General features: G+C 44.2%; 1 protein-coding gene and 1 long non-coding RNA gene across 10 annotated transcripts in view; one reads left to right on the top strand and one right to left on the bottom strand.

Moving 5' to 3' along the window:
- Crebrf (CREB3 regulatory factor) overlaps positions 1–12,211 on the bottom strand; it is a 50,595-nt gene extending 38,384 nt beyond the window's left edge. For 3 of the 9 annotated variants that reach the window (XM_078052512.1, XM_078052489.1, XM_078052519.1), the window contains exon 1: positions 12,020–12,211. The gene's annotated coding sequence lies outside the window, so the exon portion shown is untranslated. Of the gene's footprint in view, positions 1–10,846; positions 11,187–12,019 lie in introns of those variants that run through there. The other 6 variants (XM_078052481.1, XM_078052494.1, XM_078052478.1 and 3 more) reach the window with 3 other exon arrangements.
- LOC144378464 (uncharacterized) lies at positions 11,358–14,024 on the top strand. The gene is made up of 2 exons (XR_013440144.1): positions 11,358–12,021; positions 13,853–14,024. It is a non-coding gene; the product is annotated as an uncharacterized LOC144378464 (long non-coding RNA).
- The last annotated feature ends 7,683 nt before the right edge of the window (positions 14,025–21,707 follow it).

Below are 21,707 nucleotides of genomic sequence, written 5' to 3'. Positions count from 1 at the left end.
CGTTTACAGATTACAAATCACACTGATAAAACCTGGTGAAGTAACAAGAACCAGTACTTTGATAAAGTATCTCAGTGAAGTAGTCAGGGTAAGTCTGTCGCCTCTCCCCTGTCCAACCCTTTTTGGACTAATAAAAAAAAAAGTTCAGCAAGGAAGAGAAATTTATGAACAGACGCCTCTGAGCAAACCTAAAGGCATAGAAACCATCTCTATTCTCACCCCTCAAAGATGATGTCTACTGGCCTCCCAGTCATTCATGTTTAGCCCCAACGTAAGAGTTCACGAGCCAACCATCTGGGATCAGGATACCTCTGTGTTTGCTCACACACAACATCCCACCATTTCACCCAAGGCTGCTGTTCTGACAGTCTGGCACAGAGGGCTGATCTCAACGTTGACTCTCTTATCCTCCTCCCCAGTCGCTTTATTAAATCATGCAGATTCTCTTTAAGGTACACTAGCTGTTTACCTTGCGCTGAGCACAAATGTATCCATCTGACTCTGCCCTTCACACTCACTCAGCCTTTATGTGGCTTTCATCAACTTAAATTTACCACATGCGGTCTTCCTGCCTTCAGCCTTTCCTTCTCTCCAGTTCTCTGGCCCCAATTCAAAATCCACTGCCTTCAGCAACTCCCAAACATCTCTTGGATATCCAAGATATTCAGATACTAGGTTCTGTGCGGGGTTCTCAACTCCATCATCCACTACTCTTCTATAAATAAACAATAATACTAGATTGATCTTCCCATCACTCCAAATCCTTGAGGTACTTATAATCCCACTTTACTAAAGATCCCAAAACAGTAAGACTCTGGCTTTCATTATCTTGCTCACATTTTTCTTCCTCTGCCTCACCAGCCCCTTGCTTCTTACTACCAGACTGCAAAATCTTTGAGGCTGACCATTATCTCTTGTCTATTTCACTAGAGTCCACAGCAGAGCCTTTCCAGAACAAGACTCAAACAAACTGGCTGGGAATGAATGCAAAAGACCACAGGTCTTTATAGAAAAGGAACCAGGTATGACACTCTGCATACAAAATGAGGACATTACAAAAAGTTGTCATTCAATATCTATTTATTGAGCATCTCTAACATGCTCCAAAGTATCTGAGTAGCTTATTAATGAATCTTGAACCACTGTGGTAACATACAGTAAAATATTAAAAACTGAACTCCTGAATTTTCAATATCCCCAGTTAAGTGTTCTGTTTGCAGTTGATTTTAAAGATTTGAGATAATTCTTGTCTAATGAGGAAAGAACAGAGGAAGGAGTAGGATTAAAAATTATTTAAATACACTGAATCCAGGCACTGAACTGATAACATGTTACATTATGCTCATATTTCTCTCCTCTCTCTCTCTCTCTCTCTCTCTCAAAACACACACACACACACACACACACACACACACACACACACACCATTTTATGTTAAAGATTTGAATCTCTTGTTTCTTTGTATTAGGGACTGAACTCAGGGATGCTTAACCACTAAGCTACATCCCCAGTCCCTTTTTTGAGATAGGGTCTTGCTAAGTTACTGGGACTGGCCTCAAATTTGGGATCCTCCTGCTTCAGCCTCCTGAGTTGCTAGAATCACAGGCATGTGCCACCATGCCCAGCAAAGATTTGAATCTTTAACAGTGGTGCAAGCCTGTAATCCCAGCAACTCAGGAAGCTGAAGCAGGAGGACTCCAAATCCGAGGGCAGCCTGGGCAATTCTGGCAGACCCTGTCTCAAAATAAAAAAGGGCTGGAGATGTAGCTCAGTGGTAGAATACTTGCCTAGTATGCATGAGGTTTAATGCCCAGAATTGGAATTTTTTTTTTTTTTTTTAGTTTTAAGGAATCACTTGGTTTTCTAAGTTGTTTTGCAGAAATCTACCCAATGCAAAAAGAGAAGAGTACAATGAAAGGCAGCAGCACCAACACAGAGTGTTGAGAACACATTAGAGCACACAGGAAACAGCCCTCACAGGATTTGGCAGATATACTCTTACATCCCAGGCTCCTACTGCAGGGATCCATGCCCACCATCAGGTTGACTCGGTTCCCTCCCTTCTTTCTCAGATCCAACTTTTTTGAAAGAGGCGTGTACATACACTGGAGGCAATTTTCAAATTCCTTCCTACTGTGTGAAACAGGGTACACCACCAGCACAAGACTGTACAACAGCTATCTGGAACCTGGGGCCACCAGACTACAAGATGTCCTACATGGAGTTCCACAGCCACTCTTCCAATATGCAGGAGGGCTGAGTGCCTCTTTAGTTCTAATACCCCTGAAAGCCTTCTTCTAAGGGAAGCAAACTCTTAAGGCTCTTCTTTACAAGCCAATATTTGGAATTTCATTCCAGATGCCTACCTGACTTCTTTTAAGAATTCCAGGTCTTACTTTGCAGGGATACTGTGACACAGGCTGGAGCACAAAACAGACACTCGAGAAATGGTGGTTATTTTTACTCAGATTCCTTCTTGATAATGAAATTCCTGAGATGATGCAGTTATGGTATAAACCTAAATTCAACTCAGAATCTTTCTAAATTCCCCACTTAATTACTGCGAAAACTCAGCTGCCTGGAATTAGGGTGAAAGGGATACCCAAGCAACACAGATCATTTAACACCTTGTCCCCAGCTTTATGAGGGTGATTTGTCAATTATGCTGGTTTAATTGGCAAAATAATCTTTGTATTTGCAAAGCAATTCATAAACTTGCAAACTAGTTATCTTTATATAAAGAATTACTTGATAAATTACAAGAGGAATGAGCCTCCAGAGAGATTACTGCTCTTACTATGCAATTACATGATTTATCACTTTTTTTTAATATTGTGGCTTCTCCATAGATTCTAGGCAACTTGAAGAACATATGTAAAAGTTAGTGTATACTCATAACACTTTAGTTTCTTATAGTGTTTGATATGTACCATACTTGTCTCGAAATGGTTCAAAATCAACCAAACAAGGGAGGCAGAGTATCCGAATTTCTGAGAAAACAGCACTGAATAAAATCAGCTGCTCTCAGAGAAGTATTAAGAGTGACCAGAACCCTGTCCCAGCCCTCCATCATGCTCTTAGCATTTGGGGGGGGGGTGGGCACTGGGATTGAACCCAGAGGCTCTCAACCACTGAGCCACATCCCCAGCCCTATTTTGTATTTTATTTAGAAAAAAAGTTTCACTGAGTTGCTTAGCACCTCGCTTTTGCTGAGGCTGACTTTACACTTGCAATTCTCCTGCTTCAGCCTCCTGAGCCGCTGGGATTACAGTGCACCACAGCACCCCATTCATTTGCTTTTAATTTGGGAGGAGGGACAACCAGCAAGCTATTAAGCTAAGCTATAAAACAAAATAAACCTAATAAATGCACTCTACTAGTAGTAGTACATTTAGAAACAGAAAACAAAGTTAACTAAAGATTTAAAGCAGAGGTCTCAAACTGGACTGCAGCCAGAAATCAATGCCCACAGATTCGTTTTGTTCAGCCCACACACAGGTTTTTAAACTTTTTAATTTTAACTGCCAATGCTTAACTGGAAAATTTCTAGGAAAATTTCTGACTCCTGATATCAAATATCACTCTTTTGTGAGAGTGAAAAATGAGATCTGACAACACTGGGTACATAGTCCTGGTAAGATGATGACTTGAACAAGAATGTGCTCCTCAGCTTGCTTCAGGCTCCACCTCGCCCCATTTTACAGATGGGGAATCTAAGCTGAGAAATGCTCAGAACCACAGGGCAGGACAAGGTCTGTGAAGGCAGCTAACTCCAGGACGTTCACTCTAGACTGCACCGCAACTTGACTTCCAAATAAAAGGTAGTTAATGTTAGGACAGGTATTTAAGTGATCATTACATGAATGTTTATAGCAGCTTTATTCTCAACAGCCTTAAATCTGGAAGCAACCCAAATATTCAACTGGCAAATGACAGGGTAATCAAACTATGGTATATCCAATACATAAAAACAAGGGTGCAACTGAAAAACAGAACATGAGTACCTGAAAAGCACTGTTAAAGTGAGAGAAGTCAGACTCAAAAGACAACACACCCTATGATTGCATTTATATAAAATTCCAAAAAGACAAAACCACAGTGATACAAAGTGAATCTGTGATTGGAGCCAGGGGTGGGGGAGAACTGACTGCTAAGGGATCAAGATGGACCTTTCTGCAGTGAGGGAGATGTTTCAGACACAGCTAGTGGTGGTTAGATGACAGCATGTATTTGTAGAAACTTTTTTTGGGGGGAGTGCTGGGTATCAAAAGAAATTTCTATGTAAATTATACTTTAATAAGGCTAATTTTGGGGAGGCTGGGGATGTGGCTCAAGCGATAGCGCGCTTGCCTGGCATGCGTGCAGCCCGGGTTCGATCTTAAGCACCACATGCAAAACAAAGATGTTGTGTCCGCCGAGAACTAAAAAATAAATATTAAAATTCTCTCTCTCTCCCTCTCCTCTCTCTTTAAAAAAAAAGGCTAATTTTTAAAAGAGTTACTTATAAAACATTAGAAAATTGCTGGGTATGGTGGTGCACACCTGTAATCCCAGCCACTTGGAGGCTGAGGTAGGAGGATGGCAAGTTCAAGATCAGCCTGGGAAACTTAGAGAGACCCTGCTTAAAAATAAAAATAAAAAGATTGAGGAGATAGCTCAGTTGTAGAGCACTTCTATCATGCAAAAGGCTCTGCATTCAAATCCCCAGTAGTACCAAAAAAAAAAAAAAAAGAAAAAGAAAACCAGACTAGAATACTACCAATTCTACCTAAGACAATCTGGGAAAGTCTATGGGGGAGGGAATATTTGAATTGGATTTCATTTTTAAAAATTTACTTCATTGTTTAGATATGGGGATTGAATCCAGGGTACTTTACAAATAAGTCACATCAACAGTCTTTGTTTTTAAGTTGTTTTGTTTTTAAGAAAGGGCCTAAACTGCTAAGCCTGGCCTCAAAATTGTGATTCTCCTATTTCCAGAGTTGCTGGGATTAACTGCACTGCACCCAACTAGATCTCAATATATATATTAACTACTGAAATCTGGAAGCAACCCAAATATTCAAAACAATTTTACACAAAGCAATTTTAAGGTGAATAGAAAGGAGAAAGTTGGCCCACAAGTAGTCACATTCTGCACTGTTGCCTATGAGAAGTGGCATCTTTGAATATAAAGAAAAATGTTTTATAAAAGGAAACAGAGATAAGTAGTACTTAGATAGGTGTCAAGGACAGTTGATATGCTGAGCACATACCTATAATACCAGTTACTGGATTGACTGAGGCAGGAAGATCTTAAATTAGAGGCCAGCCTCTGCAACTTAGCCAGATCCTATCTCAAAAAAAAAAAAAAAAAAAAAAAAAAAAAAACGGGGAGGCTGGGGATGTGGCTCAGTGGTAGAACACCTCTGGGTTCAAAACCCCAGAATACCAAAAAAAAAAAAAAAAAGACTAGTTCATTTTATAATATTTCCCAAGAGGGAATCACAGAAAAAGACTGTGAAAACATCTATTTATCTGTTTTGCTTTTAAATAAAGCAAAAGGAAGGAAAGGCACAGGTCAAAATGAAAATCTTAGAAAACAAAGGATGAGAATGAGGTCACAGTCAAATGAAGGTAAGGGACACACAGGATCAAAACGAAAGGTACTGTACCTGCAGATTAGAAGAGAGGAAGGAATTGGGTCAGACTTTGACTAGAGATTTAAAAAATCTAAAAAATAGGGGAAAGACCAACTAACCAAAGTCAGGGCTACAGAAGAGAAAAACAGAGTCCAAGCAACTTGACAGTTTAGAGCAGGCCCAAGAGAATTAGAGGGCAAGGTAAAAGTAAACCAGTTCTTTCCTCCTACATCCTACCGTCTGTTTTACTCTTCCATCCTTCCCACCTCTGCCTTAGCTCAAGCCCCCTTAGAACCAGCCCTACCTATACATGTTGTACCCTTGTACCTCAACTGGGCCAGAAGGCTTCCTTCACTATTCTTCAAAACTCAGTTTGAATACCACTTTTTCAGTGAGGCTTCTCCAACATTTCAAGACAGAGTTAGAAGTCCCCATCCTTCATGTTCAGAACATTTTTTTTCCCAAAATATTATAACACTGGACCACAAAGGATGTCTTCCTTCCTAGTCTTTCAGCAATTCCAGTAGAGGATTCAACAGTAAGGATGGAAATGTTACCCAAAAGCAGTTTAAAAAAACAAAACAAAACTGTGCAACTCCCTTAATCTTTATTTGTGGCACTGGGAATTGAACCCAGGAGTGCCCTACCACTGAGCTATACAACCCCAGTCCTTGTCATTTTTTATTTAAGTCAGGGTCTTTCTAAATTGCATAGGCAGGCCTTGAACTTGCAATCCTCCTGCCTCAGTCTACCCAGTAGCTGGGATTACACTCCACCTCATTTTACATAGCACAAGTAGGGTGCTAGGTGTCTTGCCATTATTTTATGGCATTCTAAAATTAATCTTTTGAACACAAGTACATCTACCCTACCCAGAACTCCTCCCCACAATCATCAAGGACCTTTTTTAAGTTCTATTTTTGTTAATATTTTAAATTTCTTGGTAAATAACAATACTTTAATAGAAAAGGTGGCAATTTCAGCAGGTGTGTAGCAGCCAAAGTGGGAACTTTAAACCCTCAAAGACAAAACATTATACTGAAGAAAACTGAACAAGAAATCAGCAAGCTCATGAGGCTTTCATTTTCACAGGAAATAGTAACACCCAAAGATATACAAGTGAAAAGTGGTTGTGGTGTTGAGATGGAATGATGAGAAGACAAGAATTGCTTGGAATGAGCAGGGAGGTCAGCAGCAGTTTAGAAAACTGTTTAACAAGAATGGTTTAACAGGGCTGGGGATGTGGCTCGTGGTAGAGTGCTAAGTCTAGCATGTATGAGGCCCGGGGTTCCATCCTCAGCACTACACACACAGCAGAATAACTTAATAGTGCTCCCTCTCCCAGAAGGGAAGAAGTTCCATTAATACCCCTCAAAGACTCAAAACCAAGGTAGCTAACAAAGCACAATATCACATACACACACACCTGGAAAGTAAGTTTAACTAATGGAATATATCTGAAAACAAACTTTTAACAAAAAAATTAAAGGGATTTTTTAGTATCAAATAGCTTTCTTAATTTCAGGGTTCAATTTTACAATTTAAAGGCTTCTGTTTGAACAGATAGTAGTTAAATCTTCCCTTTCAACTAAGAAAAGCCCAATATGACTACTAATCAATTTTATCATCTCCCAGTAAGCAGTTCTTAGCAATGCATACATTTATTTAAACAGTTCAAGAGCACTAAAAGGTGTTAGGTACAATGTGAGGCAGTGACTATACAGAAATAAATGGCAGACTCTGACCTCAAGGAGCTCACAGTTTAATCAGAAGATAAACACTGTACTAATAAGCAAGTGTTAATAAAGCTAAGTGAAAGGTCAATGAAGCTCAAGTCCAGATTTGGGAGGTGGTTCTAAGCAGCCTAAAATACTAGTATGTTTAAAGCACAAGAGCCTGAGAACACAATAACTAAAAATTTCCCAAAACCCATTCCTGAGATGGAAACAACATTAATCCCCACCATTACCAATTAACTGAGATTACCCATAACATCTAGACAAATCTTAGGCTAACTAAAATATCTTCACTTCAAAAAGGCTAATGTATTCTCATTTCAAAACTTTAATGCTTTCACCAAAAAATCCAGTTTAAGTCAACAAAAAGGAAGAATTACGTTAAAACAAAGCAAAAGCAACAGATGAAAAAAATTAAGTATTTGCCTGAATAATACTTTTAAATTGTGATGTCTCTGCTTCACCGGACACTTAGTACCACTTGACATTCTTCGAAGGAGGAGAGAGAAGACAACCTGCATCTTTTGAGGCTTTAAAAATAATTCTATAAGTATCTCAGGCAACAGCATGTTCAGTATGGCTTCTAAATTAATGTATATCTGAATATAAGAACTCTGGGGGTTACCTAGTCACTTAATATTTCTTGAAATAGCTGCACACAGTTTCGTTAGGAATGACATACCAATTGAACTTTAAAAAAAAACAAAAAACTGGGGATTGAACAGATGCACCTTACCACTGAGCTATATCCCCAGCCCTTTTTATTTTTTATTTTGAGGCAGGATCTAAGTTACTGAGGCTGACCCTGAACTTGTGAACCTCCAGAGTTTCTTGGATTACAGGCATGCACCACACCACCACATGTAGTGCTAACTGTACTTTTAAACCTCATTAGGACCATATCCTGAATATATGATTCTTAGATATCCTACCTTAAAGAGTCAAAATTTTCTCAATCAGAATACATCTCTAAAATACACAGGATTTATACCAATATATACTTTAAACATCTTTTCAGGAAAATATCTATATGGAAATGAAATAAAAATATGTTGCCATATGCTCTTGTACAAAAAATTTCAAGGCAGGATATATACCACACACACACAGTCAGCTATACTCAAATATTACCTGAAGTGTGTATTTTCACACTTTGCAGCACCTTAACTTCTGAGTACTTAAAACTCAGTGAATGTCTTCCAAAAACAAACGGGGTTGACAAACAATGGCTATGGGTCACATGGAGGTACAGCCTGTTCTTAGAAATAAAATTTTATTGCAATACAGCCCCAACATGTTTTTCTATGGCTTTTTTAAATCAGTTATCATGCTACAGATTGCAGAGTCCAGTTGTTATGAAATGAGATTATATGATCCACAAAGCCTACATAGTAACTATTTGGTTGTGTACAGAAAAAGTCTTGTCAATCCCGGTCTTAAAACAATCACAACAATTTGACAAATGTATCTAGCCTGGAATGAAACGCTGAATATAATGCAAGATTCAATGAATTCTTTCCCCAAATATCCAAGTACAAGACCAAACAGAAGCAAGCCTCTGCTAATTCATTTCAAAATCACATAACTGCCAATCCTGAATAAAAATTAAACTTCAAAAGCAAATAGTGAACTTAGCCCTCTTAATTTCTTAAAAACTGATACTACACTGAGTCAAGATGCAAATTCCCTGTGCTTCCACTGTCACCAATTTATTTACCCATCACCAGCAACCATATTAGTTACTCCTTTACTCCTTACTCTGGTATTCAGAACCCCCACACATCCAGCCAATAAACTAAACAGCTCAGTGTCTTTGTAAAAATTTATTTGCACCTTTCACGACAGAATGATAGTAAGTAAAGCATTCAAAATCTATTCCTGATGTATTTATTTAGCCTTTTCTGAGATTACTAGACAAGCACAGAAAATCCCAGAGCTCAGATGGGTGGAATGGACCTACAGTCCCAGATCTGAAGGACTGCTTGAACCTAATCACTGAAAACGTAGCCTGGGCAACAGAGAGAAATCCTCTCTAAATGAATAAATACCTAAAAATAAAAAATTCAAAGCTGCTATATGGGTCATATAAAATAATCCCATCCAAGAAAGATGTTAGATGTATTTGCTGTTCTTGGAATGAGAATATTAAATAAACAACACTACTTGATTTTGTCAACCAATTCAACAATAAAACCTGCCTTAAGTATTCTAGGTATCAAACAGTTTTTGTTTGGTTTTAATTTTAGCTATATACTCTTATAACTGACATTGTAAAGGGCTAGGGTTTAGAAAACAACACATTACTAATAAGAACTAATATGTATTAACCTTTTTTTATGGTTGTATCTGCCTTTTATTTTGAAACAATGTCTAGCCTATTTGCCCAGGCTGGCCTACAACTGGGAATTCTCCTTCCTCAGCCTCTGAGTAGCTGGTAATACAAGTATATGCCACATGCCCAACTTTAACATGCCATAATACCCTAATATTTTTATTAACTGTAAGTTATGCTTAAGTAAAAAGTTTACCAAATTATCTGGGATAATATTTTTACTGTGTGTGGGTGTGTGTATGTGTGTTGTGGAGGATGAAACCCAAGGCCTTGTGCATGCTACTCAAGCACTCTACCAGAGCTATATCACCAGTTTTTTACATATCATTATCATAACTGATTCAATCATACAAAACTAATAACAAAAAAAAAACCTTTAAATCATTTATTTACCAAATACTTTTCTCCAGTTGATAAAGGAGAGAATGCAAATTTCTAAATAAATATAATCAAAAAAACCCTGCATGATATATCTATGGCATGTTTCTACCCCTAAGTGCTTAACCAAAGATGCATCAATAGCCTGGTACCCTTGACAATACCGATGTAGTCGAAAATTATGTTAACGTTAAGTTTATATTAAGCACTTAACAAGGCCAACAGGATGCTGAAGTAATCACGGTGCAATTAAATGAGTGATTTTCTAGTTGCATACCATTTCCCTGCCCTTGTGAATCTCTTAGCTGTTCTGAATTAAAAGAAACCGGGAAAAAATATATTTCAGAGAACAATCAAGTGACAGTTTACCAAAAATCACAAAATATCGGTCGTTTCCTGCTTTTTTTTTTTTTTTAAAAAAAGATCAGACTTTGATCCTCTTTTTCACTTGCAGAGTATTAGCAAAAGAAAGTCCTAAGGAACTACTGAACCTAAATCATTCTCAAGGCTCAGTTTTCTCATGAAGTTCATTTACGTGAACTACCAATTTATGTGAGCAAGAGGGGCAAATTAGTACCAGGCCTAGGACAACCACTGGACCTGATCTTTAGAAGGCATCCTGGCGAAAAAAACAGAAACCCCACCCAGTCCTCAACTTCCTTGGCTTTTCCAGTCCCGGTTTTCTCTCGGTGAAACCCAGAAAAGCAGAACTTCCCCCTCGCTGCCTGCCTCCATCTGAGGCCTGGTGCAGAAATTCAGACCGCTAGCTATCCAAGTACCTCCTTAAGGTAGTCTTAAGGCTCAAGCCCGCTCACAGACAGTAGAGGGTCTGCTTTCTTGGGTTAAAGGAGGGCGACTACAGGGTTTGGCGGCCGGGTTTGTCAGGAAGCGCAGGGCCGAGCGGGACTGAGAATCCAGAGGCTGAGCTCCATCGAGTCCCAGGAACCACCCCCAGGGGAGGCTTGGCTGCCTTCGGTACTTCCCTGCCTCCTCCGCTCGTGGGAGGAGAGCGGTAGGTTGGGGCCAGGTCCCCCTGAGCTACTTCCTGGACCCAGCGGTCTCGCCTCCGGACACTCGAGACGCCCCCGGCCCAGCTCGCTCGCCCTTTGCCCTGTCTCCTCCCCTTCAGTGACCCACCACCACAGGTCCCCTCCCATCTAACATGGCCGCCCCACCAGACCCACCCCCTGCACAGCCTAACCAATTGGGGGGTCCCATGGCACCGCCTCCCCTGTGCCTATTGGTACGGGGTCCTCCTCCCGCCTTTCCCATTGGGCAACATCGGACGCCATTCAGCTCTGAGAGCTCCGCCTCCGAGCAGCTACAAGCTGCTTTGAGAAGACATATAAACAAATCCCGAGAGGGAGGCCCCACTCGCCTGTCGCCTCTGGGGCGGGGACGGAAGGGGGTGCGGCCACCCCCGAAACACCCCTGCCAGGACCCCCCATCCCAGCCCGCGCCTCCCCGTCTCCTGCCAGCCGGGTTCCAACCTCTGCGGCCCGGCCCTTCCCCACACGCCCCTCTCCTCCTCCCCCGCCAGCGTCGCCTCCCTCCCCTCCCAGCCCCTCCCACCCGCTCGCTGCTCTGACAGGCCGGTTGCCGGCAGCCGTGGCCCGGGGCTCCGAGACAGCGGAGAAGGGCCCGGCGGACCCCCGGCGTTGCCCACCCCCGGCCTAGCCTGCCGCCCGCCCGCGGGTCCCATCCACCGCTGCCCCGCGCTTTTATGTAACCGTCCCGGGCCAGAGTGGGGGAGGGGAGCGGAGCCCCCGTGACCAGCAGGCGGCCGCCCGCGCGGAGCGCGACCTCAGCCCGAGCCCCGGTCCCCGCCCCGCGCCGGCCCGGCCCAGAGCCCCGGCGCTACTGCCTCCTAGGCCAGCGGCCCTCCTCCGCCCCCCGGCCGGTCCCCCAGCCCAGAACCCTACGAGCCCCGGACGGCGGGCAGCGGCACTTACCTGTAAGTGAGGGGGCCGCTCAGGGGATGGGTCCGGTTCCACTGCAGGGGCCGCGGCCCCTCTCCATGCTGCCTCGGGTTTGTTTTGTTTATGTCCTTCCTGACGGGTTCCCGGAAATCGCGTGACTCGCCCCCCTCACGTGGGCCGCGGCGAGGAGGAGGAGGGAGGCGGAGGCCCGCCGGCCTCGGGCCAATCGCAAGGCGATCTGAAGCTCGGCCAATCGCGGACGCGGCCCGGCCCGGCACCCCTGTCACGTGATGCCGGAGGGGCGGGTTGCCGGGGAAAACCAGGAAGAGCGGGTGTAGCGGGGGCTGGTACTTGTAGCTGCAGCGTGGGCGTGGGTCGTCGCCGGTGTGAGTCATGCTCTCACGTTCTTAGAGGATGTGCCTTTTTCAGAAGCTTTCCTACCCAGCGTTTTATCCGGTTGCAAAACTACGCAGCGGGGCCTGAAGTGTCAGTTCGCACATTTTACAGTTTTAGTTGCCCGAAACTTGAAGGGTTAAGGGAACATCGACGTTTTATGAGTGGCCTTCCCATTCTCCCAAAGACTGACCTTGCCTTCAGTTCAGTTTATTGATTCACGGATTCAACTCACATTTATTGAGCAAGTATCCCCAGACCCAGGGATCAGCTTGACTGAGTGCACTTAATAAGAGAGAACCATACGCAACTGTACAAACAATACTATTAGCTGCACCGGGGAAAACGGGCATTCGTAATACCTGTTCCTGAGCGGTTTTTGTGCTTCTAATTAGACTCCTCGATGAGCACATGCAATAGTAGTAACTTATTTCTTAAGGAAGTAAGATTAAAAGGGATTATTCACCCAAGGCCAGATAGCTGGTAAATCACCTGGCTAGTACCAGAACCTAGGTCTGTTGGCACCGCTCATGCTTCCAGAGTGCACTCTATGCGCCCCCGCCCCCTTACTGGGGGTTGAACCCAGGGCCTCAACCATGCTAGAAACAGTCTACTATTGTTAGATCCCAGGCCCTTTTTATTTTTTTTATTTTTTTGAGACAAGGTCTTGCTAAACTTGCCCCCAGGCTGGCCTCAAATGTAGGATCCTCATTCCTCAGCCTACCCAGTAGCTGAATCACATAGGTGTGCCCCACTGGGCCAGCCTTCTTTAATACTTCTTGTGGGCACAAAAATTTTTAACCTCTATGAGCCCCAGTTTCCAACCTATGTAAGTAACTTATGGTGTTGATGTGAGAAGTAACTGAAATATCCCTATAGAGCACTTATCATAGTGCCAGCATATAGTTAGGTGAGGGATGGCAGGGTCATTATATTGCTTCCAGGACACCATTTGGAACACTAAACAGCAAGAAAGGCAACTCTAAACATTAGCAGTTTGACAGCCACTAAAATAATAGTTCTGTACACAAAATTAATAGATAGGAGTATGTAGACAGACACCTATGAGGAGGGTAGAAGAGTGCATCTCTCCTCTGAGTTCCCCACGAGGCCCAGCACACAGTAAGGCCTCAGGACCCTGTGAAGCAAATGAGTATTTATTGCACAGAAAGTGGCAGGATTGTAATTCGTCTCTTTGTTAAGTCTAACACAGACCACATTCCAATTTTCCACAGCAACTGGAGTTTAAAATCAAAACCTGAATTGAAGAACTAGTTTGGGAAGTTTGAGCCAGGTTCTCTGACTTGTTCACATGATTCTTGCATTAAACCTCCATAGAGGGCTGGAGATTTAGCTCAGTCATAAAGCACTTGCTTAGCAGGTGTGAAGCCTTGGGTTCAATTCCCAGTTCTGAAAAAAAAAATCTCTCTTTATGGACTACATCACTGACTGTCCTCTCTTCTTTTACTACAGCTGGAAAAGCTTCAGCAGATGGCTCACTTTTCCCTTGCAACACTCCCCTGTAGACACTGCCTTTGCACCTTGGTTGCCATGGAAAGGACAGAGCTCAAGGAGACCTTTCCATCAAGGTTTGTTAATGACTGTTGCTTGTTCTGAAGTGAATGAAATCACGGCTCCTAATTGATTTGTGTTTCTCTGGGTTTTATCCAATCAGATTCTACCACAGTTAAAGTTGGCAGGAACTTGGGACTCTGGGACAGCATTGGCTTGAGGTTCAGGAGGCTCCTCTTGTTCTAGCCACAAAGTGTAACCAACTGGCTTGCCACTTCCACCTTGCTCCTGGGGAATCATTTACACACTGGAGTAACCTGAGTCAGAAAGCCATGCCTTACACCATTATGAGACAATAGGGAAAACAGAGCAGTGGAGACTTAGGGTGTCATCGAGTTCTTTAAAAATATATTTATTTTTTGATTAGGTAACACATTTATGGTACAAAATTCTAAAACATATTAAGTGGATATTAAGTCTCCCTCCTCCCAATGTTTCTTGCCACTCATTTTCCCTTCCCAGTTACCACCCTCTGGGAATCTTTCCAGATATTCTCTGGATATGGAAAATTTCATCCACTTTAAACCTTGATGTGTGGGAGACTGAGACAGGTGGATTGCTTGAGCCTGGGGATTCAAGGCCAGCCTAGGCAACAGAACAAGACTGGCTCTCAAAAATAAAATAAACCTTGATGAGTTTGGAAGACTGCTCTTGGAGCTATGACCTGATTTGAGCTCTATCACTGTAAGATACCCTCTTCCCCATGAGGAATCTGGACTAGAACTAGATGATCTTGAAGATCCTTCTAGCTTTATCAGTGACCCTACATCTTTAAAGAATTGAAACAGTTGCTGGGCATGCAGTACAGCTGGGAGCTTCAGAGCCGCAGGGGAAGCAGTTAAGAGAAGTCTAAAACTCAGGCCTTGCAAAAAAAATTAAATCTTTAAAAAAAAAAAAGTTGCCACAGGTCCTCACTTTCCTATGGCTGAGTCCGCAGTGTCCAAGTCCTAATTAAAGCCGCCTGGGCCTGCCTGCTGGTTCTAGACAAGCTTTTCAAGTGAGTGTCACCTCTCTGGGCCTGTTTTCTTTCCAGACCCCTCTGGACCTGTGTGCCTTGTTCAGATTTCACAGCTTCAGAAGTGAGATTAATTAACTCGAAGCTGGAAGATCTCCAGGAAAAGCTGTGTCCCTCTGACACTAAACACAGAGCTTCTTCCTGAGAAGAAGGGACTATTGCTGAGGGTGAATGTAAAAGAGACTCATTGACTGTCACCCATTGGCACCCATCCCTCATTCATCTCACCCAAAAAATGTTCTTTGGAGGAAGAAGAAAAAATTCTTCTGATCACTCAGTAGAACAGTGTTCTTTATGTGACAGGTCTGAGCCCCGGATTCTGGGGCTTTTTTTTTTTTTTTTGATACTGGGGCACTTTATCACTGAGCTACATCCTGGCCCTTTTTAAATTTTTTTTAATATTTATTTTTTAGTTTTAGGTGGAAACAATATCTTTACTTTACATTTATGTGGTGCTGGGGATCAAGCCCAGTGCCTCCTGCATGCCAGCACTCTACCACTGAGCCACACCCCAACCCCCTGGCCTTTTTATTTTTTGAGATAGTGTCTTGCTATGTTGTCATCCCCCTGCCTGAAGCTCCCGAGGTGCTGGGATAGCAGACATGTGCCACCATGCCTGACAAGCCTCAGTTTCTTTTCCCAGAAAGCACCAGATTCAGTCCCAAGGACCCTTCCCTAGTGTATCACTTATTAAGAATTTCTCAACACCCCACCTCATCCGCCAGCACCAAGCCTGCCATGGGATAGAAGCAGGCTGTGGTGTAAAGATAAAGATCCAAATCCTGTTCCCTTGGTGGCTCAAGATCCCTCTTTCATAGAATCTGGTTCCACCATGTCTGCAGCTTGCTTGTTTGGCAGGGGAGGAAGGGGTATTGGGGATTGAACCATGGAGTTCTTTTTTTAAAAAAATTTTTAAATTTTCAGATAGGGTCTTACCAAATGCCCAGGCTGGCCTCAGATTTGCAATCCTCCTGCCTCAGCCTCCTGCATTGCTGGGATTAGAGGTGTGCGGTCCCTAATGAAGACATAGTCCTTGCACTAAAGGAACTGAGAACCCAGTGAGGGAGACTGACACGGAAACTGACCACATGACAGAGTTCATAAGAAGGGCGCTTGGTGCCTTAGAAGTGGGACATGTGTATTTCAGTGCCACTTCCCTGCTAGCTTGAGTAAGTTGCAAGTCTGCCTGATACTGAATTCTGATCTAGCTTGCATCACAGGTTGATTAAATCACTGCTTGGGGCATAAGAGATGCCCCCTCCTCCACTTTCCAGGAAGGAATGTGACTGGAAGCTTCTCAAAGAGAAGCAGCCAAGGGACAGCATGGCCAGAAGTCAGAAGGCCTGTCATCTTCCAAGGCTGTCCTTCCAAAACCGTTTAGGCTCTTTCACTGACCAAAAAATTCGTCTGATGCCAAATCGTGTCTGGTTTGGGGTTTTTGAGCTTTGCTCTGTTTTCATGAGCTGGGCTGACGCTCACAGTCAGTATCAGCAGCTATAACTGATAGCAAACCAGGAAGCCAGGCAGGAGAACAATCCAGTGTTTGTTATAGGAAAGACTCCCAGAGGACAGGTACAATAAGACATTCTGTAGTGAGGCCAGAAGTAGGGTGATAAAAAGAGAAAGTGGAGGGATGGTGATAAGCAGCAGGAACCAAGACCTGCAGCCTGATAACAGCTTATTGAACTGCAACTGGGCAGCACAGGACAGAGCCCAAGGCTGTGCCGCTGGACTCCCAAGGGCAGGAGGCAAGCCTGGAGAGGTTGCTAAAGGAAAGAAGTAGGAAAAAGTTAGGGGTCGATGCAACCAGTTGTTTGTTTTTTTGTTGTTTTTTTTTTTTAACCTGCAAATTCACAAAATCATAAGTGTCCCTCAGGATACAGGAAGACCCAGGACTATTACCACCTGTTTTTTAATTTTAGTTTTCATCTAGTTTTCCCAAAGCCTGGAAGAGTTGTGGGAAATGAATGTTTTAGAACATTCCAGAGTTACAACAGTGAGCCATAAAGCGATCAGCAGACGTGAGTGCCAGCAGCAGGTTCTGTCCTGTGCTGAGAGGCAGCACCTGCAGTCTCACTGTGTCACTTCCCAAAGGACCCCAAGACTCCTTTGGGGCAGCCTGCCTTGCCATACAGACCCCAAGAGAGCACATCCTGTCATGCAGACCAAAGCCAGGCTCTGGCTGCAGGAGCTTGGTGCCCCAGCTACAACCAACAGTCCCATGTGAGGGGACACTTGTCCACCCACCTAATAACCAAAAGTGGCAAGAGGGTAAGCCTCCTCTGGGAAAACTGGGAGATAGTGAAGGAAACTACAGGGGATTAGGGGGATTAGAACAAAGTAGGGACAGCTGTCCCCTCCTCCTAACAAGAGGGAGTGATGAGAGGGTCAGGCTCCTGTAAAGGCCATGGAGGGGGGGCACCCAGTGGGTGGTTTTCTCTTCTCCCTGGTAGAGGACAGGGGAGTTGGGACTAGCAGAAAGCAGAGGTGCACAGTGCCCTTCCTTGTCCCACCCCAACCCCACTGATGTCTGGCAATGCTAATGGCATCACATGCCAGGGGCTGGGCACCAGATAAGCACTAGATAGTTAGCTACTGTTGTTATTAAGAGGCCCTGGGGCTGAGGTTGTGGCTCAGTGGATAGAGCGCTCGCCTAAGCATGCCATGCGTGAAGCACTAGTTCCATCCTCAGCACCACATAAAAATAAAACAAAAAGGTATTGTATCCACCTACAACAAAAAATATTTTTTTTAAAAAAAGGCTCTGAACTTTTCTATGGGCCTGAGGAAAGCCAAAGACTTGCTCCCCAGAAAAAACACAAGTATGCATGTGTTATATCTGGATCTGAAAACATCCCCGAAGGCTCATAAAGGCTTGGTCCCCAGTGCAGCAAGTTTCAGAGGTGGGGCTTTGGGGAAGTGATAAGATCATGAGGACATTGATCTCACCTGTGGATTAATCCATTGATAAACAGATGGAAGTGGGTGTATGGCACAAGCCTGTAATACCAGTCACTCAGGAGGCTGAGGCAGGAGGTTGACCTCAGCAATTTAGTGAGACCTTGTCTCAAAACAATAAGAAGGGCTGAGGATGCAATTCAGTGGTAGAGTACCCCTGGGTTCAACACCCAGTACCACAAAAACAAAAACAGTACAAAATGGGGGAGATTATTCTCTGGTGTTTAGCATCAGATGCAGGTCCTACCTCTTGCATCTCCACAATTGTGAGCCAAAATGATTATCTTTTCTTTATAAAGACTGCCTCAGGTATCTTGCTGCAGTCATGAAAAGGGAACTAAAATACCTGGTGAAAGGGCAGCAAAACCTTTGGAACAAGAGGGAACTTGATGTATTGTTGACCCGCTTTTCTAACTATAAAAAAGGAGTGTGTCCTACTTACCTCATAGGATAATGTAAATAGGCACTTGGTAGCGGGAGATGAGGGCAGTGCCCACAGCTACCCAAGCCATGGTCCTAACCTCTTAGGAGTGTTCCCCACTGGTCTCCTTATCCACACCAGCTTCAGCTGTCTTGGTGTCCCCCACTCCCCTCTCCAGCCAGGTCCTTCTTAACCTCCAGGCCCTCAGAACAGCTGCCCACTGGTATCTTCTGGTGTGGGTGCGGTCACACCTGGACTCCATGTCTACCCTTCAGGGAGCCTGGGTGTAATTTTTTCATGTCTCCCTGTCCCTTAGCCCCCCACCCCGCATCCAGAAGGTCATTGAAGTTTATCTGTATGTGCTAATAAATGTGGCCCCAAGATAGATACTTCTGTTCAGGACACAGCTGAGGACACTTGCCTCTCCTGGACTCTGCAACTTCCTCCCTGGTCGGTGTCCAGCACATCAGCCACACCCTCCTCAGGCTTCCTGGTCCTGCAGGTTTACACTTAAAGGTCATTCTGTGCAAATCCTCCCCTCCTGCCTAGCAACCTGTATTTCTCTAAGATGCCACGCTGTGGGGGACCAGCCAGCTCCGGGGCGGAAAGGCCTTCCAAAACACTATCCCTGCCATTGGTCAAACTCCCTGGGACCACACATCCCAGCCCTGCCCCGCGGCAATCTGGGGCTTTTGAGAAGCGGTGCGGTTGGCTGGCACCAGCCCCACCTCCAGGTGACCGAGACAGCTGCTCTGAACCACACACACCCAACCCCGACGCTGGCCCCTGATTATTATTGTGTTCTCTTTTCTGCGAGGCTGGGGGACCCAGTCTCCGCTGCTCCACCTAGTTTAAGCAGGTGACTCACACAACAGAGGCTGCAGACCCCTCCTGAGTGTTGTGGACAGCATTCGGGGCTTGGAGAACCAGAGCGGCTTAGCTTGCGAAGTCCTGCTTCCTCCCGGCCCGCCTAGAAGGACAGGCTTTGCATTCTGTGTCGGGCTGGCAGCTTGCTAGCGCCAACGAGAACCGCACGTGCAGCTCTGGACAGGCGCTCTGGACAGTCTCCCGGGGCCCTGGCTGGGCTGGGACCGGCTGCAACAGAAGCAGCGACAACGCAGCCTGAATGAAGAACTGGCTCTTGCCCTTGGCGGGGAAGGACAGTTGGGCTTTCTCTAGCCCGTGCGACCCGGGCCTCCCATCTCCCAGGCGGTTGGGTCCCAATTAATGCAACCTTTCATCGCCCCAGGCTGTCTGTCGCTGAGAGCAACTATGCTGCAGGCAGCAGCGACCCAGCCACCCCCTCCCCGGTTCCATATTCAGAACCCCTCAGTGTCTGACTGCATGTCCTCAGATCTCCAGAGCTCAGTTGCGGGAAGGCTGCGAACTAGATGTTCTCCCGACGGTACCCTAAAAAACACACCTCCTCCTCCTCTGAAAAAAAACACGTGCGCTTGTGGAAAACACACAAAATCAAAAAAGAAATAATTACATCCAACATTTTGGACTATTTCATACCAAGCTTTTTCTCTGCATACAGAAGTTTAAAGTCCCGGGTCTTTCCCCTTAATATAATATTCTCTTTTGTTATTACAGTAACTTTCATTGTTTCTTTTTATTTAACTGTAACATTTTCATTTGAGAATATGCTGAAAAGGAAAAGGGAAATTAAAATCATTTATAATTACCTCCCAGAGGCAAAATTAGTTTTGTTCTTTTTGATTTCTTCTCTAGATATATACTTCAGAACATTTGAGATTCCTTCAGCTAGGTGCAGAAGCATGACTGTAAACATGCTGCCTTAGCTGCTGCCACCAACATCCTTCACACTGCTATTCTACCTTGTGTTTCCTTTGACAATTAGGAATTTTCTACAATCACAGCCACTCAACTAGAAAACTCGACAAAGGGGCAGGGGAAGGCAATGAATAAGCTTCTGCTCAGGGCCACATCTCCACTTCAAATACATGAATTCTCCCAGCAGAAGACAGCTCTCGCACTGGGGGATGGGGTGAGGAACGATTCTAAAATGCCTAGATACATATCTTTAAATATAATTAAGATTTCACTAAATAAAGGAGCAGTTGACTCTAAATTTTTAGAAGATGAAATCCAAGGCTGAATGCTCCATTAGTCTGAGCAACAATTTAATATCTCATTTCTAATTTGCCTTGTATGGCCAAACACCTTCTATTGCTAAAAAACTGGATAAATGCCAGACGCAGTAGGAGGCTGAGGCAGGAGGATCACACATTCATAGCCAGCCTGGACAACTTAGCAGGACCTCATCTCAACAAAATAAAAAAGGGGCTGGGGTAAAAGTCAGCAGTAGAGTGCTTGCCTAGCATGTACGTGGCCCCAGGTTCCAAAACACTCTAAGAAACAAATCGGTCCTCAGACTCCATCTTCCCACATGTGCCAGCAGCACCTTGTCCTGGTGTTGAGCTGATAGCACCCAGAGGCAGGAAGGGTGTGGTCCACTGTGCTCTCTCTCACTCAGCCCAGGCCTGGGTCCTGGTACAGGTGCCTTTTTTCTTTTTCTCTAAGTACAAATGATTAATCAAAGAGAAGCCAAAATAGGAAGAAAAAAATCAGTTGGCTGTCCCTCTGGGTCCTCTTAAAAGAAAAGTAGCAAAGAACCTTGAGGGTTTGGGTCATTTCTTTGGAAAATACACTTTGAGTATTATAATTTACAAATCATCTTCACATACTTCATCTGGTAAACACTGAGGACCAGAAAGCAAACTATGTGCCCAAAGTGACATAAATAGCAAGCAATGGAGTTAAATTGTAAGCCTGGGACTCCTAGTCTTATGACAGTCCCCGAGGCCATGCACACTCGCCTAGGTTTGCGGGGAGAGGGGCATTTTCCATGTCTCTCAAAAGGCTGATGAAGCTCTTCCCCAGCTGGGTCTTGGCAAGCACTACAGCAAGGGATTCATAGCCATCAACTCAAACTCTGCGCCGGGTCAGGTCCTGACAAGGTAGTTCCAATACTGGGAGTGAAGTGAAAGAGGGCATAGCCTGAGTTTGCATGTCAATAGCATTTAATCTTATCAAGAATTTCATGGACTGGGGTGTAGTTCAATAATAGAACATGCACGAGGCCCTGGCTCAAATCCCTGCATTGAGGGCTGGGGATGTGGCTCAAGCGGTAGCATGCTCGCCTGACATGTGTGCGGCCCAGGTTCGATCCTCAGCACCACATACCAACAAAGATGTGTCCGCCTAGAACTAAAAAATAAATATTAAAAAAAAAATCCCTGCATTGAAAAAAAATTTCTTAAATGAGGAAACTGAGGCTCAAGGGTAAAGTGACTTCTTGGGCGAAGGGAACTTATCAAGTTTCCCTTCAAAAACCC

Source organism: Ictidomys tridecemlineatus, chromosome 1 (genome assembly GCF_052094955.1).
Source record: "Ictidomys tridecemlineatus isolate mIctTri1 chromosome 1, mIctTri1.hap1, whole genome shotgun sequence".
In the NCBI taxonomy this organism is placed as follows: domain Eukaryota; kingdom Metazoa; phylum Chordata; class Mammalia; order Rodentia; family Sciuridae; genus Ictidomys; species Ictidomys tridecemlineatus.
This window is presented reverse-complemented; position numbering and strand designations above follow the sequence as displayed.